We start from the raw sequence: 17,388 nt of genomic DNA, 5'->3' as shown, positions 1-17,388 counted from the left end.
CAATCGGCCCATCAGTGGGCATATCCTGCCGTCCTGATCCGTTTTGTTTCCGGTTGGCTGCTCAGTGTAATCACCAGGTGCAAAGAAATCTCATTATCCCAGGTCCTGATCTCAGGGTACCGCGCTGAATAGCAACTATGGTCAGCTAGTGTATTAAAACTTTGACCCCGGCATTAAGTGGGCATGACTTGTTGGGTGCCTGCACCACGAGTGGGTGAGGGATTTTCAATGCAAGAAGGAGTTCTTCTCCCTTCGGCAGCTGTTGGGCTGAGTACTAGGGGGCCGGAGGGGTGTGGGTTCATAGTTACAGTGCATGGGTCAGAGGAGATTGTATCCTCTTAGACTTTGGTTACCCAATCTGTGCAACCAGAGTATGAGCCTCCTGTACCGGAACACAAATACGGATAGGCATCATTTATTGCTATAAATGAAATGGCTATTTATTCTTCAGTAAGATTGGCTGAACTGTGAAAGGCCAATAAAATTAATTAAGACAAAGAAGGCAATAACGATGCTTCACTATTAAACAGGAGCCTTTGGAGAGAAGAGCCAAATATTGAAATTACTGTACTGTGGGCTCCACGTGGCTGTGTACGTGTCTGTTTCTGTGTGTAAGCTTTTATGTATTTTGTGTGTGTGTGTGTGTGTGTGTGTGTGTGTGTGTGTGTGTGTGCGTCTACAGCAAAGCCTAAAGAGCAGACATGGTCGCCCCTTGAGATTAGAGTGCAATAAAGGAGGATGAACGCGTCTGGAATGCTCCAGAACGCGCTCCAGACACCGCCTTACTGGAAATCAATCCGCTCGGTCAGGCCCTCTGCGTACTGGGTTTAAGTGGGAGTGATGGCAGGAGAGAAAGAGCCAAGTAAAGACACGGAGAGAGGGAGAGAAAAAGAAGGGGTGGGAACCACGAGGGGGAGAGAAGGGAGGAAAATGAGTAGAAAGGCAGGGAGAGAGCGCTGATTGAAAGCATTATGGTCAGTGGGATTAGCAGGCTACCTCTCAGCACTCAGGTCTGAGTAGAGGTCAGTGTTAGCCAAAGGGACGAGAGGCCATGAGGGCTGCAGCTTGGTCTTATTTGTTTTTTAACACTCAACAACTGATGCTGACATTCATTGAATGGCCTCACTCAAAACGCCAATATCTGCTAGTTTAATAGTGCACGCACACAGAGGTAAGGCCACTCTCTCTACAGGAGACAAACAAAAAGCGAGAAGGAAGAAAAAAGGATTTTATTCTCAATTTTTACTTAATCTTGCTGTGAAACTTTCTTCCACTCTCTTGAGTGCTTGTTGCGGGGAGGGTAAGGAGAGCCAGAGGTCAGCACTCACATCTGTAGTGCTGAGGTGTAACCTGACAAGCATAAAGACTGACTATAGTACAAATTGCTCTTGCTTCTTATCAGAACACTGATCATTGTTCTTTGTTGTGAATGTGTCAGAGGTGTCAAATGTGCTTCTTTAGCAAATTACACAGTGATCATGGCTACGCTGTCGTTATGAAGAGTAAAGTTTTCACACCAAACTCAAAGTGATAGAACACGAATAAGATGTGGGTGCTCGTCCAAAAGGAGAAATCTGCTGTGGAGGTGTCAAACACACACGTACTGTACCGACACACATTAGACTGTACAGTGTCTTCTTATTTCTTAGACTTTATTGATGTGTTTTAATTGCCAAGAGGAAATAAGCGACAGTTTTGTCTTGGTGACATTGGTGCACAGACATATTGACAGCTTGAAGGGTTTCACACTGCATACTGATAGCCTAAACATTATACAAGGACAACAACAAAGACTAATGCCTGGATAGCAGACATATCGCCCTGCGTACGAGTGCTGAAACTTGATTATTATTTTCACTTTCAAATAATTAATTTTATTTTTAACCATTAATCAGGTATGTGTGATCAACTTCAAATAAACTACAATCCCCATGATCATTATGATAAATAAACACATGAGTCAGTGGTGCAGTGGTGTGTTTAATTTAACTGTCTTTTCAGTATATTTAATGATAATAGAAAAGTAAAAGAGGATATAGCCATGCTTTATCCTTAAAGTGTCAAAAATAGTAAAAGATTGTCCATTGCATGTCCCCAGAGCCCCGTGGCATCTTCAAGTTGTTTGAAGATGCTGGAATCAGTGAGTGACGTAAGCGATCAAGGAATTAATTTTCTGTCCATCAATTAATCAACCAACCAATCGTTTTAGTTGCATTTAGTTCTCGTCTATATAGGTTTAATATAGATAATAGCATCTTCTGTATGCCAAGAGAAAATTATTTCTAATTTGATGTGATGATTAATATTTTCTTTCTGTGGTTTCATGGTATTCTCAGCAGCGACACAACTCCCTTTGTGTTGAATCTGTGTGTCCTACAGATACTGAAAGCTTCAGCCAAACATAAAGGATTGCTGTATTTGTTTTTTAATTAGATTCCATGAGGCTGCTTCTCTACAATTTTATGGTCCCTAATGGATGATGAAATGTCAGTCTTGACATTATGACAAATCAGATCAATTGCCATACAAGAGCATTTCCACCTATGATGACAGCTTTGCTTTCGTGCCATTTTGAAGTCTATTGCCATTTCAGAGCCCTCCAGAGTATACACCTATATTAACTAAATGGCAAGAGTGGCAAGCTAATATTTTGAGTGTCGAGCATGTTGTTGTTTTGTAGTGGTCTGTAAATATAGATATGTGGTTGGAAATATTGAAAGTGAAAATAAAATAGTAGAAGGAAATTGGAAGGTATGGGGTAAAGATAAAGAAATTGAGAAATGAGGAAGTGCATTAGTATGGGTGTGTTGTGCTGCAGAAATAAAGTGAACGAAGATTCTCACTTGCTCCATACTGGCATTTATTCATAAGCCAGGCTGTTGCTTGTCTTTTGGTCAGGGCTGCTTAGAGCGGCTAGGAAAGAAATGATCCGTGTCTCCATCTGAATAGAGGACCACATGTTGTCAAGTCAATACTTTCCTATTGAAATTGCAGACAAAGACTTCCATGAAAGGCAAGAAAGCATGACCTTCAACAAATCACAACTCTTTCAGCGCGCTATAAAGAGCTCCGGCTGTCTGTCTACTCTTACATCAGTCCACCTGAGAGCACAGGAAAATGTATTTTAGATATAACCATGGTCTTAGGTGTATATTCCAGTTAAGTATCCATAAATATTTCTCTGCTGGCAGACGTTCACATACACATTTCCACAACATGATGCACATTTTACAATCTCATAATATATTCATACCTATTTGTTACTACTAATTCTATGAAAAGAAGTATTTGGAAATACAGCAGCTACTGTATCATATATATTCAAGATGTGTATTTGACTGCCTAACATTGCTCATGCACAGGATTGCAGTGTGCAGCAAGAGGGCAGCAGATGAGCGCTCACTCTATCCTCCAGGCAAGAAAGATTAAAGAGCACACTCTTTTGGAAAACAATGAAATAATCTCAACATTTACCTTCACTAGGCTGTATTTTACTCCAAACACTGGGGTGACTGTATCCCTCTGTACTGATCCCTTAAGCACATCGCCACTCTACCCTCGACTGGTTTATCCACTTATTCTAGATATCGCTAAAGAAACATCAGAAAACAATGTCTGCTGCCAGTGGCTTGTATCGTATCTAGTGGTTCTTGTATCAGACTTCCCTTGGCCTGAGTTTAGCCAGCTAGGGTGACGAGATGATTTGCTGGAGGCGAGAGCTTGGGAAAAAGCCTGGGGCAGAGCTGAGACATCAAATACCAAAGAAACACTGATAGAGAGAGAGGCATGAGAACCTGTCATCAATCATAACTCCACCAGGACCGACTGCTGGAATCCCGGCAGAAGTTGTTGTCATGACTACTGATTTGTATTGCATGAAAAGTCCATGATCAGTGACCAGGTAGTGAATACATCTGTAGATTTCTTCAAATTTTAATCAAAAGCCAAGTTTTTTTTACATTAGTTTTTTTTAATTTTTGCAATATTTGTCACAAAAAATGTCCTGTACATTCCTTCCTTCATGTCAAATGGAAACATGTTCAGGATTTAAACATTGAAAGATGAACCTGAGAACAGGACAAATAAGAGAACCATTGTGATTTTATGTCTCGATAAGGCTGAGGCTGGCCGAGGAAAACCATCACGTTCATACGCCCTGCCATGGCCTCTTGACAGTCCACCCCCGTGTAGATAGGTAGCCACAAATGAGCTCATTTAAAACGAGACTGTTGCTGCAGCAAGGCTAAAAGTCAGACAGCCAATTCTGACAGGTGTCAGAGTGCCCAGTCGCATCCTCAGGGAGGGCACTGTACTGCACTCTGTACCTTCAAGTGCAACAAGGTACATTTTCACACAGGGCTGTGGTTTGAGTGCAGGAAATGGAAGGTTTAAGAGTTCTTGTATTAGTGAAATGACATCAGCGCTCTTAAAATGTGGCACTGGAAATAAAAGAATACTTAAAATAAAGTCCTAATCAAATTAATATTTCATGTTTGAAAATATCATTTGTTGTCATAATACATGTCATCGCTTCATTTATAGTTTTATGGATAAGAATGAACCCTCTGACACACAATTCAATTCAGTTTTATTTGCATAGCGCCAAATCACAACATACATTATCTCAAGGCACTTTACAGGGTATGATGAAAACCTTACAATATTATAGAGAGAAACCCAACAGTTCTCACAATGAGCAAGCACTTGGTGACAGTAGAGAAGGAAAAACTCCTAATTTTAACAGGAGAAAACCTCCAACAGAACCAGACTCCGGGTGGGTGGCTGCCTGCCTTGACTGGTTGGGTTGAGAGAAATGGGGGAGAGGGGAGAAAGGGAGCTCCAGAGAGAGACTAGGAGCTCTTTAAGATATGATGGTGCCTGATCAGTAATGGCTTTGTAGGTGAGGAGGTGGAAGAAGGCTGTCCTAGAGAGTTTTTATGTGTGAAGTAAAAATGGTCAAAAACGACAAGGTTTCTTACTGTAGCACCAGAGGCCAAAGTAATGGCATCAAAAGTAACTACTATATTCAAGATCTGCCTCCTGGTCTCAATTCTGCATTGTCATGGTGTTGGCTTTCAAAAAAAGTTGGCCAGATTTCTATCCATCCAGCGTGGGATTTATGCCATCTCTCCTAATCAGACCAGGTCTGCCAATTATCTACAAAGTGCACATTGTTTGCCGGACACCACCTGGAGAGACAGCGGTTGAATGATGACATGCAGCTGTACATCTCATCGCTGGTCAGATTATGCAGGGGCCCAGAGACAACTACAGAGTCTGACATTGTCTTTGCATATGTACACACTTACTCAATATTTATCTGAGTGACCTACAATTAACCTAGGTAATTGGGTGTTGTTACCACTGACGTGAATACCAGTCTTCTACCAATCTTAGTGTATTTAGGTTTATCCTTAGCAAGCAGTCTCAAATAGGATTCAACATTGTATTAAACTTATATGTGTGTGGAGGGTAAATTGATGCATCGTGTCGACAATTGTGGCATTGGCAAAGGCTGATGGATTTGAAAAAGCTTACTTACTTGGCTTTACTTAATGAAACAAGTGGCTGAAGGACTTGTTTGACTTGTTGACAGTGGAAAGGTTACTAACCCTTTATTGACCCCTGATAATGAATGTGATGGACCAAGGAACCTTATAAAGTCCTACAGTGGACTCAAACATGAGGATATACTTGTCTTTTGAGTTAGCATTGAGATTCCTTCAAAATCTTAGGTGGCAAAATTAAGAGGGACTTTAGGAGGTAAAACATATGATATTAAATCGAGTAATTTGTGTGGACAAATGATTGATTTCAGAACACAAGTTATTACATTTTATCCACAAATGATTTTTTTTTTCTCCCATTACACCTCCTATGCTCTGCATTCTTCATAAGGACTTGGCCTTTATTTGAAGATACACTGCATAGGAGATCATGAAAGATGATGAGACTGTGATTTTCTGTTTGGGATTGCCCTCTGTTGAAGTATGATGCTCCTCAGTTTGTTGCATGATGTTCTTATTGCTTGAATTCCTGGAATGAAATAAAGATTCTGAGAAGAAGAGATTATTCTAAATGGCACAGAGGGGTAGTTAGTTCTTCCTCATCAATAAGATTACCCCCATAATGATAACCTCACAGTTCAGATATAACGGATTGTCTGAGAGAGCCTGACGGTTCAGTGCTATTCTAGTGCAGGTTAGCATGTTTGACTTCCACATCTCCCCCTCCTGACATGTGATGTCAATAATCAAGCAGTGGTTTTTCACGTTTATGCTTTATACAGGCATCAAGCCACTGAAGGCCAAATGCAGCATGTCCTTTAACTGAGTGAAAGTGTGAAGGGAAACTTTTACCTTTTGTAATGTTTTCATGCCTGTCTGCTTCCTAGAAAACAACAACCACAAAGAATCAGCTCAAGAGTCTAATTAGAGCCACAAAGTGCAAACACAATGGCTGCAATGTGAGATACCAATGATGTTTTTTGGCAGCCATGGCATGAGGTGTATATTAATTTATTAACCTATTTATTTATTTATTTATTTATCTATCTATTTTTCTTTTCTGAGGACACTGTATCACAGTTTGAGCACAGAGAATAACAAACTCCAAAAATAGAGGGATCCCCTGCAGTAAATTACTAACCACTGCAAGCAAAAGGTGACAAGGTGTAGCCAATTAAAAGTCAGGGGAATGATCATCATATGGCTGAACAGAAAGTAAACACTCACTGCTGGCTATAATAAGTACAGGCCTCATCTTTAGAATGGGCACTTCAGTAAAACAAGTAATACTAGAACTATCACTAGTACTTTTTGCCTCATGTCCTGATGTCATATCTGGATTTTCACTGAGCTAAATGCGACTTTATTTCTATTCCAATGCACCTAATGGCTCAAGTGCTGTATTAATTTGTTAATGATTATTGAAACTTCAGGGCTTTACAGTAGGGTTTCTGTGGCTGGTTTAAATATATCACAAAAATCTGAGGTCTGCGACTGTGAGGAGGAACATTTCTTGAGAAATGATGAGAACTTTTTTTTCTTCTGTGTGTGTGTGTGTGTGGTTGTGTAGTTTTTAATACGTGCCAGTATGGAACACACATTGGGGTGTGTGTGTGTGTGTGTGTGCTGTTTAACTCCCCTGCTGACAGTATGTGGGTGATGGATGGCAGTTGTGCATACCGCCTGTTATGTCACACACACACACACACACACACACACACACACACACACACACACTTACTTGGCTAGCACTTTCAATAGCCAGCTTTATTACATGCACATAACCACCAGGATGACAATGCTCTCTAATGGAGCATGCTAACGCTGTATCACACTTTCTCCTTCTGCATAGTCCCGCTAATCTGGACATATCCGCCTCCAAGCATGTTGATTAGTTGCTAATGAGACAAGCCTATCCTACTCTGCTTTAAACAAGGCAACATCTTACAGTGTATATTCATAAGGGCTTTCTTCTCTCCGGTCCAAATGTAGCCTAGATTGCATTTATATATTTGTAATATGTTGCCAAGTCAAATGTTTAGAACAAAACAACACATCTTTATTCATTGAGTAACCCTCTCTGCAGACATGCTACCATTTATTCATTGCCTCCTTCACTACCAGTGAGCAGCTACTGTGCCCTGTTGCATCTTCACATGCTGGCTTTGACGGATGGAGCCTGAGCACCAGGGACATGTGGACTGAAACAAACAAAGAAAAAAAAAAAAAAAGAAGAATCCGGGCATTTTATTTTGTTTGAATATCTTGTGGGTGTCTCTGGGGAAACATTGTGACAAAGTTGAAAGAAGCTTCCCTTGCCGCCTCCAAGTTGATATCAAGAAGAAACATGGAACTGGTTTACTGTTATATATATATATTATATATATATATATATATATATATATATATATATATATATATATATATATATATATACAGTATATGTAGAGCAGTGCGCACTCAAAAACCAGACAAATGAATGTTCAGACTTTCACATCAGCAGTGTTCATGTCTTCTTTTATATGCTTTTTATTAACGTGTCATTGGACTGTACTTTCTGAAATATCTGCAGAAGAAACTTCGAAGTCTTGCTAATGTCACCCATGTAGAGTAAGATCACAACGTGACAATATTGTGATGCATGCTATTATCAAGATTACCCAAAAGAAAATGTAAGTGACATGCTGTGTTCAGTTCCTGATGTGAGAAAATGTCAAATAAAATCACATGGACATTTATAAGAATGGAAATCACACAATCTTGTTATGTGGTTCACTTCATATGTCTGGAAACTTTGAGGTTTATTTAATATTTCTGTTTTAGCTCCATTTACCACAATCCAAAACTTTTGGGAGTGAAATGCCACCAGCTCAACATAAGGTTGGCTGCAACTAGTCCAGACATTACCATGATGAGAGCAATACAGGGAAAGTTGCCAGTTGTTGCCATTTCTAAACGAATGTTCATTAAATCGGCAAAAGAAAATGCTAATTAATTTTTCTTACGAATTTCTGGCATCTCCACTCATGTTTTTCACTCAGGTGGAAGGAAGCTTTGAGTAGGTTTTGTTTTTGGCCGAAGTCACAGCTGGAAAATTGGAAAGATGACAACATAAGAGAGCATTGGGTGGATATCATGTATATTGCACATACCAACAGTATGATGATGAAGTTTTACATGATAACTTCGTTCAAATCACGAAGGGTTTGAATTCTAACTTTTAAGTCGTCATTCATCTCAGGATATTGATAGTGAACACTAGTTTTTCAGTGACAGATAAAAACAACCTTCAGTGAGCGCCTGCATCAGTCACTACTGCATCGAGTCGAAGTGGCATTAGGGATTTCAGAGATTTCTTACTTCTTGACTTTGCATCTTGACTTCATCCTGTCACTGACACATGTAAGTCATTGAGGTTACCTGGAAGTCGTGAGAGTCATTAGTCACATGAATGAAGGTGTGAATTGGTGTGAAACCACCTGACAAAGGGTGCCAGGAACTTGCATCCTACGATGCTCCAGTGGATAGTTTAATATTAACTTGATATAACAGTAAATATCTTATTTGAATATTCCTGCTTGATGAAATGTTTTGTTATTTTCTTCTGGTGCAGAGATGATGCTTTCAGTGACGCATACAAATGTACAAGGAGATGATTCTAGACATTTCCTCATTTACTTTGCATCTTTTGATGCAAACAATTTAAACCACCTCCTGTGAGTGTGCACCACTTTATGTTATACGATTGAGTGTGTGGCTGCCATGCTTTTCTGTTTGAGCATTTGTGTGCCTGTGTGTGTATATATTCACACCCGACCACATGTATGTTGTGGTCATGTGTGTACATGCATGGGTTTGTGTATGTGTAATGTGCCTTGGTATCTTTTGATAGAGTGACTGGAAATAGGAGCTGACCTTAAAAATGTGATGGATGAGCGGTTTGAATGCAGAATACTAAAGCTTCCTGCACTAGGCACCGGCCCCTGTTGGCTTATAGCTTAAGGTCACCACGTAGTGACAGCAATGGGAATAAGGAAAAAAAAGAAGACAATTCATCTGACTGTGGCCTGAACCTCCGATCCCTCATCACAACTCTGTCTCAGTCTTCTTGTGTTTTTGCGCAGCCAGACATGTCACGGCAAATTAGATGAACTCACTTGCCAGTAATTGGTTTCTGGGGAAAGGTTTTTAGGCTGACATTAGAAAAAGGCTGACTTCCTTCTCTTGTTAATTGAGTCAGTGGTTAGAGTCAAAGAACATGGCATAGATGTTCATCCACAGTGAACAGTGGCATTAAGAGGATCAATGCTAAAAAAGTTTGTGCTTCACTTTGTCAGGTCTTTGAGAACCTGTCCAGCCTGCCACCCTGCCACCATTTTCTGTGAGGATTTGTATGTATCATTATGAAGACAGATTAAAGGATAATGGGTTGAATGAAAGCTGCTGTACCTCCTGATGCGATTGCAGCCAATTTGCACAGAATAATGTCGAGCCGTTGTATCACGGTGGCAGGGCCTGCAGGGTATGCAACAGCTTGCAGATGTTTAAACTTTCATCTTGCCAATGCATTTTTAATGCCATGACCCTCCAATGGGGAGCCAAGTTGTAGGCAAGGAAAAGAAAAGAGGATGCTTGCACTAATATGTTTGCACATGTATGTACATTATGAATTCATTATAGAGAGCAAGTCCACAGATATTGACTCACTAAATAGAATTCTAATCGTAAAGTGATTTACTGAAGGCAGGTCTCACATGGCTCTTATGAGCATTCATCTCTGTGCTTGTAAAAGTGTAGATGTGGGTGTGCTTTATCAGGCCAATACTAAAAACAATGGAATCCCAATGTGCACACAGGTACAGTGGATGCAACCACATCTCTGCAGAGGAAATATGCACTTCTGAGCAGACTAGGTTCTTTTTTTTAAATTAGAAAACTTCTCAAACACAAAGTGTTGTGGTTCAAACTCCCTCAGTCTTATAATGAATGGGATGCTGCATGTAGATCATAATTCATACCTTTTTATAAGTGTGTAGCTGTATGTGTGAAGTCAAAAATAGAGGCATGCGTGAAGTACTTTTTTCATAGATGCACCATGATAAGCATGCATATCTTTTTACTCATCTTAAAATAACTGACTTTATTGGCAAAAATATTTGTATTCATTCAGCCGGAACAAAAAGTCTAAAGTAATCAGGCAATCAGTTTCACACAGACAATCCACACTGCTGGTTCTCCTTGGTCCCATTGAACACAACTGGCCGACAAGTTCTTATACTTGAACAACAAAGTAGTTAGTTTGTCAGTACCCTCCAGAAATTATTTATATGGTCCTCGAGGTGTGGTTAGGTTAAGTTACAAGTTCTAACTTGGAGCACACAATGTTGTGCAGGCCAGTGTGAGATTCAGAGCCAATCCATCAAAATCAAACACAGCTCTTCTCCAGTGTATTGGTCTTTATTCCCCAAATGTTTCAGGTTCATGGAGAATGGAAACCAACATTCAGTGTTGGCAAGCGGTCTTTTCAGTGCAGGGACCAGTTCCTGTGAATTAGAAGAACATCACTCTGATTTCTGCTTTAGCGCTCAATACAAATATGTCACTTAAGCTATTTTAACAGATGACCAATATTGTAGTTTTTTTTTTTTTGAGAGAGAGGACAGGTGCCATCTGGCAGTGTTCATGAATGGGAAGCCAGTGAGGGATTGTTCACTGTTTCTCCTTCTCTTGGGGCTACATAATTGGAGTGCTGAACGGTTTCCTAATTAATCGGTTGAGAGAAAAATCTGCAGCTATTTTGACAGTCAGTTAATAGTTTTGCCAAATATGAGGATTTACTGCTTCTCTTTGTTATTAAATACCTGTGGCTTTTGTTCTGTTGGTCAGATGAAACTAGATATTTGAAGATATTGCACTTGGCTCTGGATATTTCTTACTGTTGTATATGATTAAATGATTCATCAAAAATGTTTGGTCAACGAATCGTTGATAAAAAAAATAATTAGTTGCAGCCCTGCTTAATTGTACTTTTGAAGGTGTAAATTATGGGTACAGAAATTGATTTGCAACAAGGGGTGACATTTTTTCAGTCTGTATTTAATCAGGTAGTCTGATTTCTTGATTAGATACTTGAAGAGGAGAGTTCCCCAGTGAAAAGCTTTTGTACATTTTTCAGAGATATTGTAATAGAATAAAAAAAAAGAAAAAAAAAAAGTGAAAACCTTGATGGTCATATTGATTATCTATAGTGCTATTAAATACCCCTTTACTCTTTCACTGCCACTTTATTTGCTACAAGCTCAATTTTCAGACATCATCAAACTCAGCATCTGGGAAACGGTAACGCCACAGTCATCCTTGAGCTCATCAGTGTAAAGTAGGCATTGACCACATTCATCATGACACCATCTCATTTCCTGTCAGTGGAGTAGTGGAAAGTGGTCGGATCAAACACTCCTCTGTGGAGTGAGAGCAGTCGGCGGCAGGCCTTAGAGATGCAGCCGTAATGCCATTTGACAACCAGACAGACAAGTAAAGAAGCAGATGACAGAGTGATGGGATGATAAGTCCTCAGAATCACAGGATAGCTCTAAGACATTGTGTTTGTCTGGAATTACAGGCTCTAGTTTTTTCCTGGATGAGCTTGGTGAGACATCAACTCTGAGGACATCATGAAATAAATATGTGCGATGGACAATGAAATCATCCCCCATCAGAGGATCATTTAAAAAAATCTGACGCTGCCTCCATGCTCCAGGAAAAATAGTAAGCATAAGTATGGATGTGCACTGGCTAAAGGCATTGAACAACAAGAGGATGTCTTCACACTATGAAAGCACTGTGTTAAGAGTTTTGTTTTGCCTTGCCATTATAAAGTCTTTTCACTGAATAGATTTAAGTTTATGGCTTCCATTAGGAAATCACTGTGTGAGATAGTGTGTTGAATACTTTGCTTCCTATTGTTGCTATGAATAGTGAGAGGTGGCATAGTTATTAAACCATGGTGCAAACCATTTACTCGGGTTATTTTGAGCTCCCAGGTTGGTCAAGCGTGCGTCACAGCTATAGCTGTAGCCATATCTTTGACAGCCCCATTTTGTTTTGAAGTGTAATGATGTTATCACTCTCATATCTTCTCTGATGATGATGATGTGGAGGACAGTGGAGCTATAATACATTTTGTTTTGATGAATCCTGGCAGAGGTTTGTCCTCAGTGAACTGACAAGCATTCCTGTGGATCTGTGTTCAGTTCAGTAAATATCAAACAATTGCTCGCCATCATATCTGATTTAAATGTCACAATTTCAAGCTGTGTAAGCAGCATATTTTGTCTAGTCTGACACCATTTTGACCACAGAAGTCCCAGCCTTTTTTGACTGAGTTTGAGATCTGAAAATGTTTCAGACTCCAGCATGAAATAAAGACAGTTCTGAATTAAATACAATTTTAATGACACAATCTAAAATAAAATCTAAATAAAGTTTGAGTTATGAAAGGAAATTTATTTAGCAGTCACTGCTATGCTACATAGAGAAAAAATTGGCATTTTAGGAAATGTGCTCTCTTGCTGAGAGTTAGACGATTATTACCATGCTCCTATCTGTCCGTTCAATATAAGGCTACTGTCAGCAACCAGTTTGCTTAGCTTGGCATAAAAAGTGGACTCAGAGGGGAAATGGCTTGCCTGGCCCTGTTCAGAGGTAACAAAATCTGCCTACCAGCACCTCAGAAACTCAGGCAACCAACAAAGTCTCCAGGAAATCACTGCTCTTGGGCCAGGATATACTCTGGTACATAACTTCTTGGAAAATTTCAACTTTTTGGTTTGGTGTTTGTACGGATTAAACAAACAAGATATAATGTGTTAATTGGTGAACAAATTCGCAAATAAACATACTTCCTAAAATGTCACTCTAGTCCTTTTTAATGGTTCTGCAGTAAAGCACAGTATGTTGAAACTGATGAACTCACCAACTCTGACAAGATGGTTTTACTTGCATGTCAGCCTAAAGTCACAGGGCATTTCGTCCATCTGTCATGTACAGCTTGACCTAGCGCCGATTTTATTGCAACCGAGAGCACTAAAGACTAACATAACTTTTGTGTAATCACGATTCCCTAAAGTTTGCCTTCAGACAGATGAAAACATTTATCAAACCTTTGTTCATCAAAGTTATTAGGCTGTTTCTTTCTCTGTTTGGAATTATCAGACTTTATGATCTCATGTACTTGTCATATCCTGTTAGTCAATGCGTGCAGACTTCTAATCAGTGTAAGAGCGAAATAAGTCTCGTGTCCTGCGTTTGGTTTTTGGTATTAGGCCTATACTTTTGATTATGCTCAGATTCTGGCCTGGACCTTGACTCTCTCTCAGGCAGCTGCATCTCATTGTCAAGTTAGTGCTTTCTATCAGAGTTATCATGTTTTTAATCTCAGAAGTCTGTTGAATATTAAGAAAATATAAGGGTTGGCAGCGTTGGCATATAAAGCAGATGTAAAAAAAAGTTATCCCCAGCTAGATCTAAAGGCTGGGGATCAACATGCACACCTGGCTGTGTGTTTTTATCATTTATTCATGTATAATATCAGCATCCAGAAGAGGTTTAGACCCTCAATAGGTTTTTAATAAGCAAGGAAGTCATTGTGAGGTAATTATCCACCATCTCAGTAGATTTGTGATTACCGCAGTATTACTCTCATTTCTCTTCCCTCCACTGAGCAAAGCGATAGCTGTGTGTGAGAGGCCCGAGCCCATGGTGTTGAGAAAACACAAGAACGCTAATGGTGATCTGACAGGCATTTCCCAGAACTGATGTATGTGTGTGTGTTTGTATGTGAATGTTTGGTGTGTGTGGGCGGCTGCAGTGGCAGTCGGCATACGTGTGTGCGTGCACCATTTCTACGAGCACACATCAATGTGGTTGGCTGTGTTAAACTAAGTGGGATCCGTTTCAGTGTTGACGGTAAAGCCGGGGTTTCATGTAGCAACTCCAAATTGCTGCCAGTCCATCCATGAAACTGGTAGCAAACAGTAGACATGGTGTGATGATAAACATGAATAATAAACAGGGTTTTTTTGCAGAGGCAGTGTGGGGAGAGTCACAGGCAGAGCGAGAGAGCCGGGCATCCACAGTGATTGGTATGTGGGGAAGGACCATCCTCTGAAGGTGAACAAGCTGTGGTGTGATAGCTTTGCTTTTTAATCAAGGTGTGTACAGCATCGTATCGGCAGGAGATTTATTGCTGAATTGCTTTCAGTCAGGGTTACCTGAAGGAAAGCTGCATATTCTCAGAGCCAACGGGCAACAGAGAGCCAAAGTGAAAGTGATTTGTGATGTTTAGCAAACGAACTGGGGTCTGATTTATTACTAATTACAAAACAGTTTGCTATTAGTCAGACTCAGCATCTAAGCACCTAAATGCTGCACATAAAACAAATAGGACTGCACTTATAATGAAGTTTATATTATTTTTGTTGATCAAGTATTGCTTCTGGGCCTGTCTCTAAACAAAGAAGCAACAGTGCAAAATTCACAGCATAGCTTCTGTCATACTTAGTTATTGAATCCACAATCTTTGCCAAGTGAAAGCAGTTAAAGCAGTTAAAGCGCTTTCAGCTGCAACTGTAATATAAGTCAGTAGTTTATCTCCCTATCTCTCCTCATTAGTGAAATCTCCAGGCTACCACACGGCAGATTATTGTTTTGTTTTGGAAGATTGGGATCTCTGAAGCACTTTGCGAGAGCCATTAAAGTACCATTTCCTTTACCAGAAACGCTCTTCAAGTCATTTTGAATGAGTGTTTTTTCTGGTTGCTGGTTGTTTTTATTTTTTTACAGTCCGAGAAGGAAGTGTTTGTTTTGGTGTCGAGGAAGGCAGTGAATTTTCCCTGTGTGAAATAATCCTAGTATTTCTTCAATGTAAGTAACCTTAACTGTTAAAACAACTTTAAGCACTTATTAAAGTCATACATCTGGTTGTCGAAAAGTGGATCCAAACATTTGATTTGCTGAAAACTTAAGATTAAGGCAATGAAAGTGCTGATACCTAAATGCAACATGACTAATGTGCCAATATCCCAACGATGTGATGTGTTTTTTACAAAGAGATGGTAAAACACAGTTATACCAACACTAAGTGATGAGAGAGAGCAAAAACAAAGAGATTTAAACAAATTTTGAGCAAAATGAAGCATTTTTGCTATGGTTGTATAATTACTACCATAACTGGGAATATACAGCATGGCATTTCATTGTTGCCATTTTGTGGTTCAACATGTTGCCACTAGAGCTCACTCTTAAGCAGCACAATACAGTTGACGAGTGTAATCTTTTTCTTTCCCATCTCTAAAAGAGTTTCCTTTACATATCTGCTTACACATGGAGAAGCAGTTATAATTTTGTCAGTGTGATTCCTTCTTACTATATTTGGATCCATTTTATAGCACACCTGCAACTTAATCTGCCAATAAAGTTTAATGCTTTCTAACGTTTTACTGGCCATGGTAGGCTCCCTTAGTGGGACCCATTGGATGTTCTTTCTTGAAAGGTTGAACCTCCCAATAAAAAACAAAAATTGTTTTTGTGTTTATCATCTTTACAAAGCTAGTCCGGTACGCCTGTGTCACGTCCCACCAAATGACTTACTAAGCTTCTTGGGTTTAATTCTTTGCATTGCACTTGAAGCATAGAAAATCTCTGCTTTCTCAATCCAGTCATGCTGAAGATGCCAAAAATAATGAATATATTAGAAATATTATAACATTTTGCCGTTGCTCTCCAGGAACACGCTATCACTCTTTGTGCACACGGGTGTATATTTGTGAATTCAGGTGGAGTCTTTGGAGTTGGACAGGGACGTCGTGGGAAATAGAACAAAGATAAGCAAGCCTAGACACTTCTGAGACAGAGTCTCTGTCACAAAAGTAATATGACAAGTGTTCACTTCTGCTGTCACAAGACCGAGGGAAACTATCCCTTGTTACAAGGTGGTGACAAGTTCAGGCAACAAAGGACAGGTAAATTCACAGGACACGGATAGAGAATGAGTTGAAGGCGGTTTACAGAGAGTTAGAGAATACCCAGGGGGGAGAGTGTGGGTAGTGGGTAGCAGGGGGGAAGGAGGGTGAGAGATAGACTTAGGGAAGAGTAATAATGAAGAATGAAAGTGAGTGGGAGGGAGCTGTCAAACCAGAAAGAAAGTGATCAAGTAGGTGTGCGGGCACCTAGGGAGGTAGGGGAATGAAAGGGAAAGGTTGGTGCGAAAAAGGCGAGGAGCGCCTGTTTTAATAACTTCAACTTACCACAGGTCAATTGAGACAAGATCTCCCCAAACACAAAGGTGTCTCAATAAAACCCTTGCTTACATCACATTCAATAACTCACCATGAAAACCAATGAAAGCTGCCAAGGCTGTGACAGACATATGAAACCAACATATGGATCTACCCATCTCTCCAAGGGCTGGCGTTACAGTCATCAAGAGGAGCAAAACAGAAATCGATACCAAACAATGGCAAAGCAACTTTATTAGTTCTTATTAGACCAGGTTAATGAATCCCACTGCAGTTACAAATTGCAGGTACATGAGGCTGTGCATGGATTTTTTTTCCCCCCTTCATTCCACCTGTGTGTTTTTCGTCCCATCATTCACGTTGACTACCGCAGCCATCACAAATCGCTGTTGCTTCCCAACAGGTAAAACTCTGTGTTGGACGTAAGTTTCACCCGCACAAATTTTTTCCACCATGAGCTGCTTGCGTACATGGTGACGTATCATGGTAACTTGCAGGCAGTTATAGTTTCGAGGCTGTCAATCACAAGACAAAAATATTCTTGAAAATATCAGTATGTTCATCCCAATCCTGTATTTAAAATGCAA

General features: G+C 40.0%; 1 long non-coding RNA gene across 2 annotated transcripts in view; it reads left to right on the top strand.

Moving 5' to 3' along the window:
• Positions 1-17,388, top strand: part of LOC130178354 (uncharacterized) — a 75,540-nt gene that overhangs the window by 16,934 nt on the left and 41,218 nt on the right. Inside the window, exon 3 of one of the 2 annotated variants that reach the window (XR_008829148.1) lies at positions 14,591-16,062. The exons of the other annotated variant lie outside the window; for it this stretch is intronic. This is a non-coding gene — a long non-coding RNA (uncharacterized LOC130178354). Of the gene's footprint in view, positions 1-14,590; positions 16,063-17,388 lie in introns of those variants that run through there. 2 annotated transcript variants of the gene reach the window in all.

This window comes from Seriola aureovittata, chromosome 12, assembly GCF_021018895.1.
Source record: "Seriola aureovittata isolate HTS-2021-v1 ecotype China chromosome 12, ASM2101889v1, whole genome shotgun sequence".
In the NCBI taxonomy this organism is placed as follows: domain Eukaryota; kingdom Metazoa; phylum Chordata; class Actinopteri; order Carangiformes; family Carangidae; genus Seriola; species Seriola aureovittata.
Note: the sequence above shows the minus strand (reverse complement) of the source record. Positions and strands in the feature narration are given on the sequence as shown.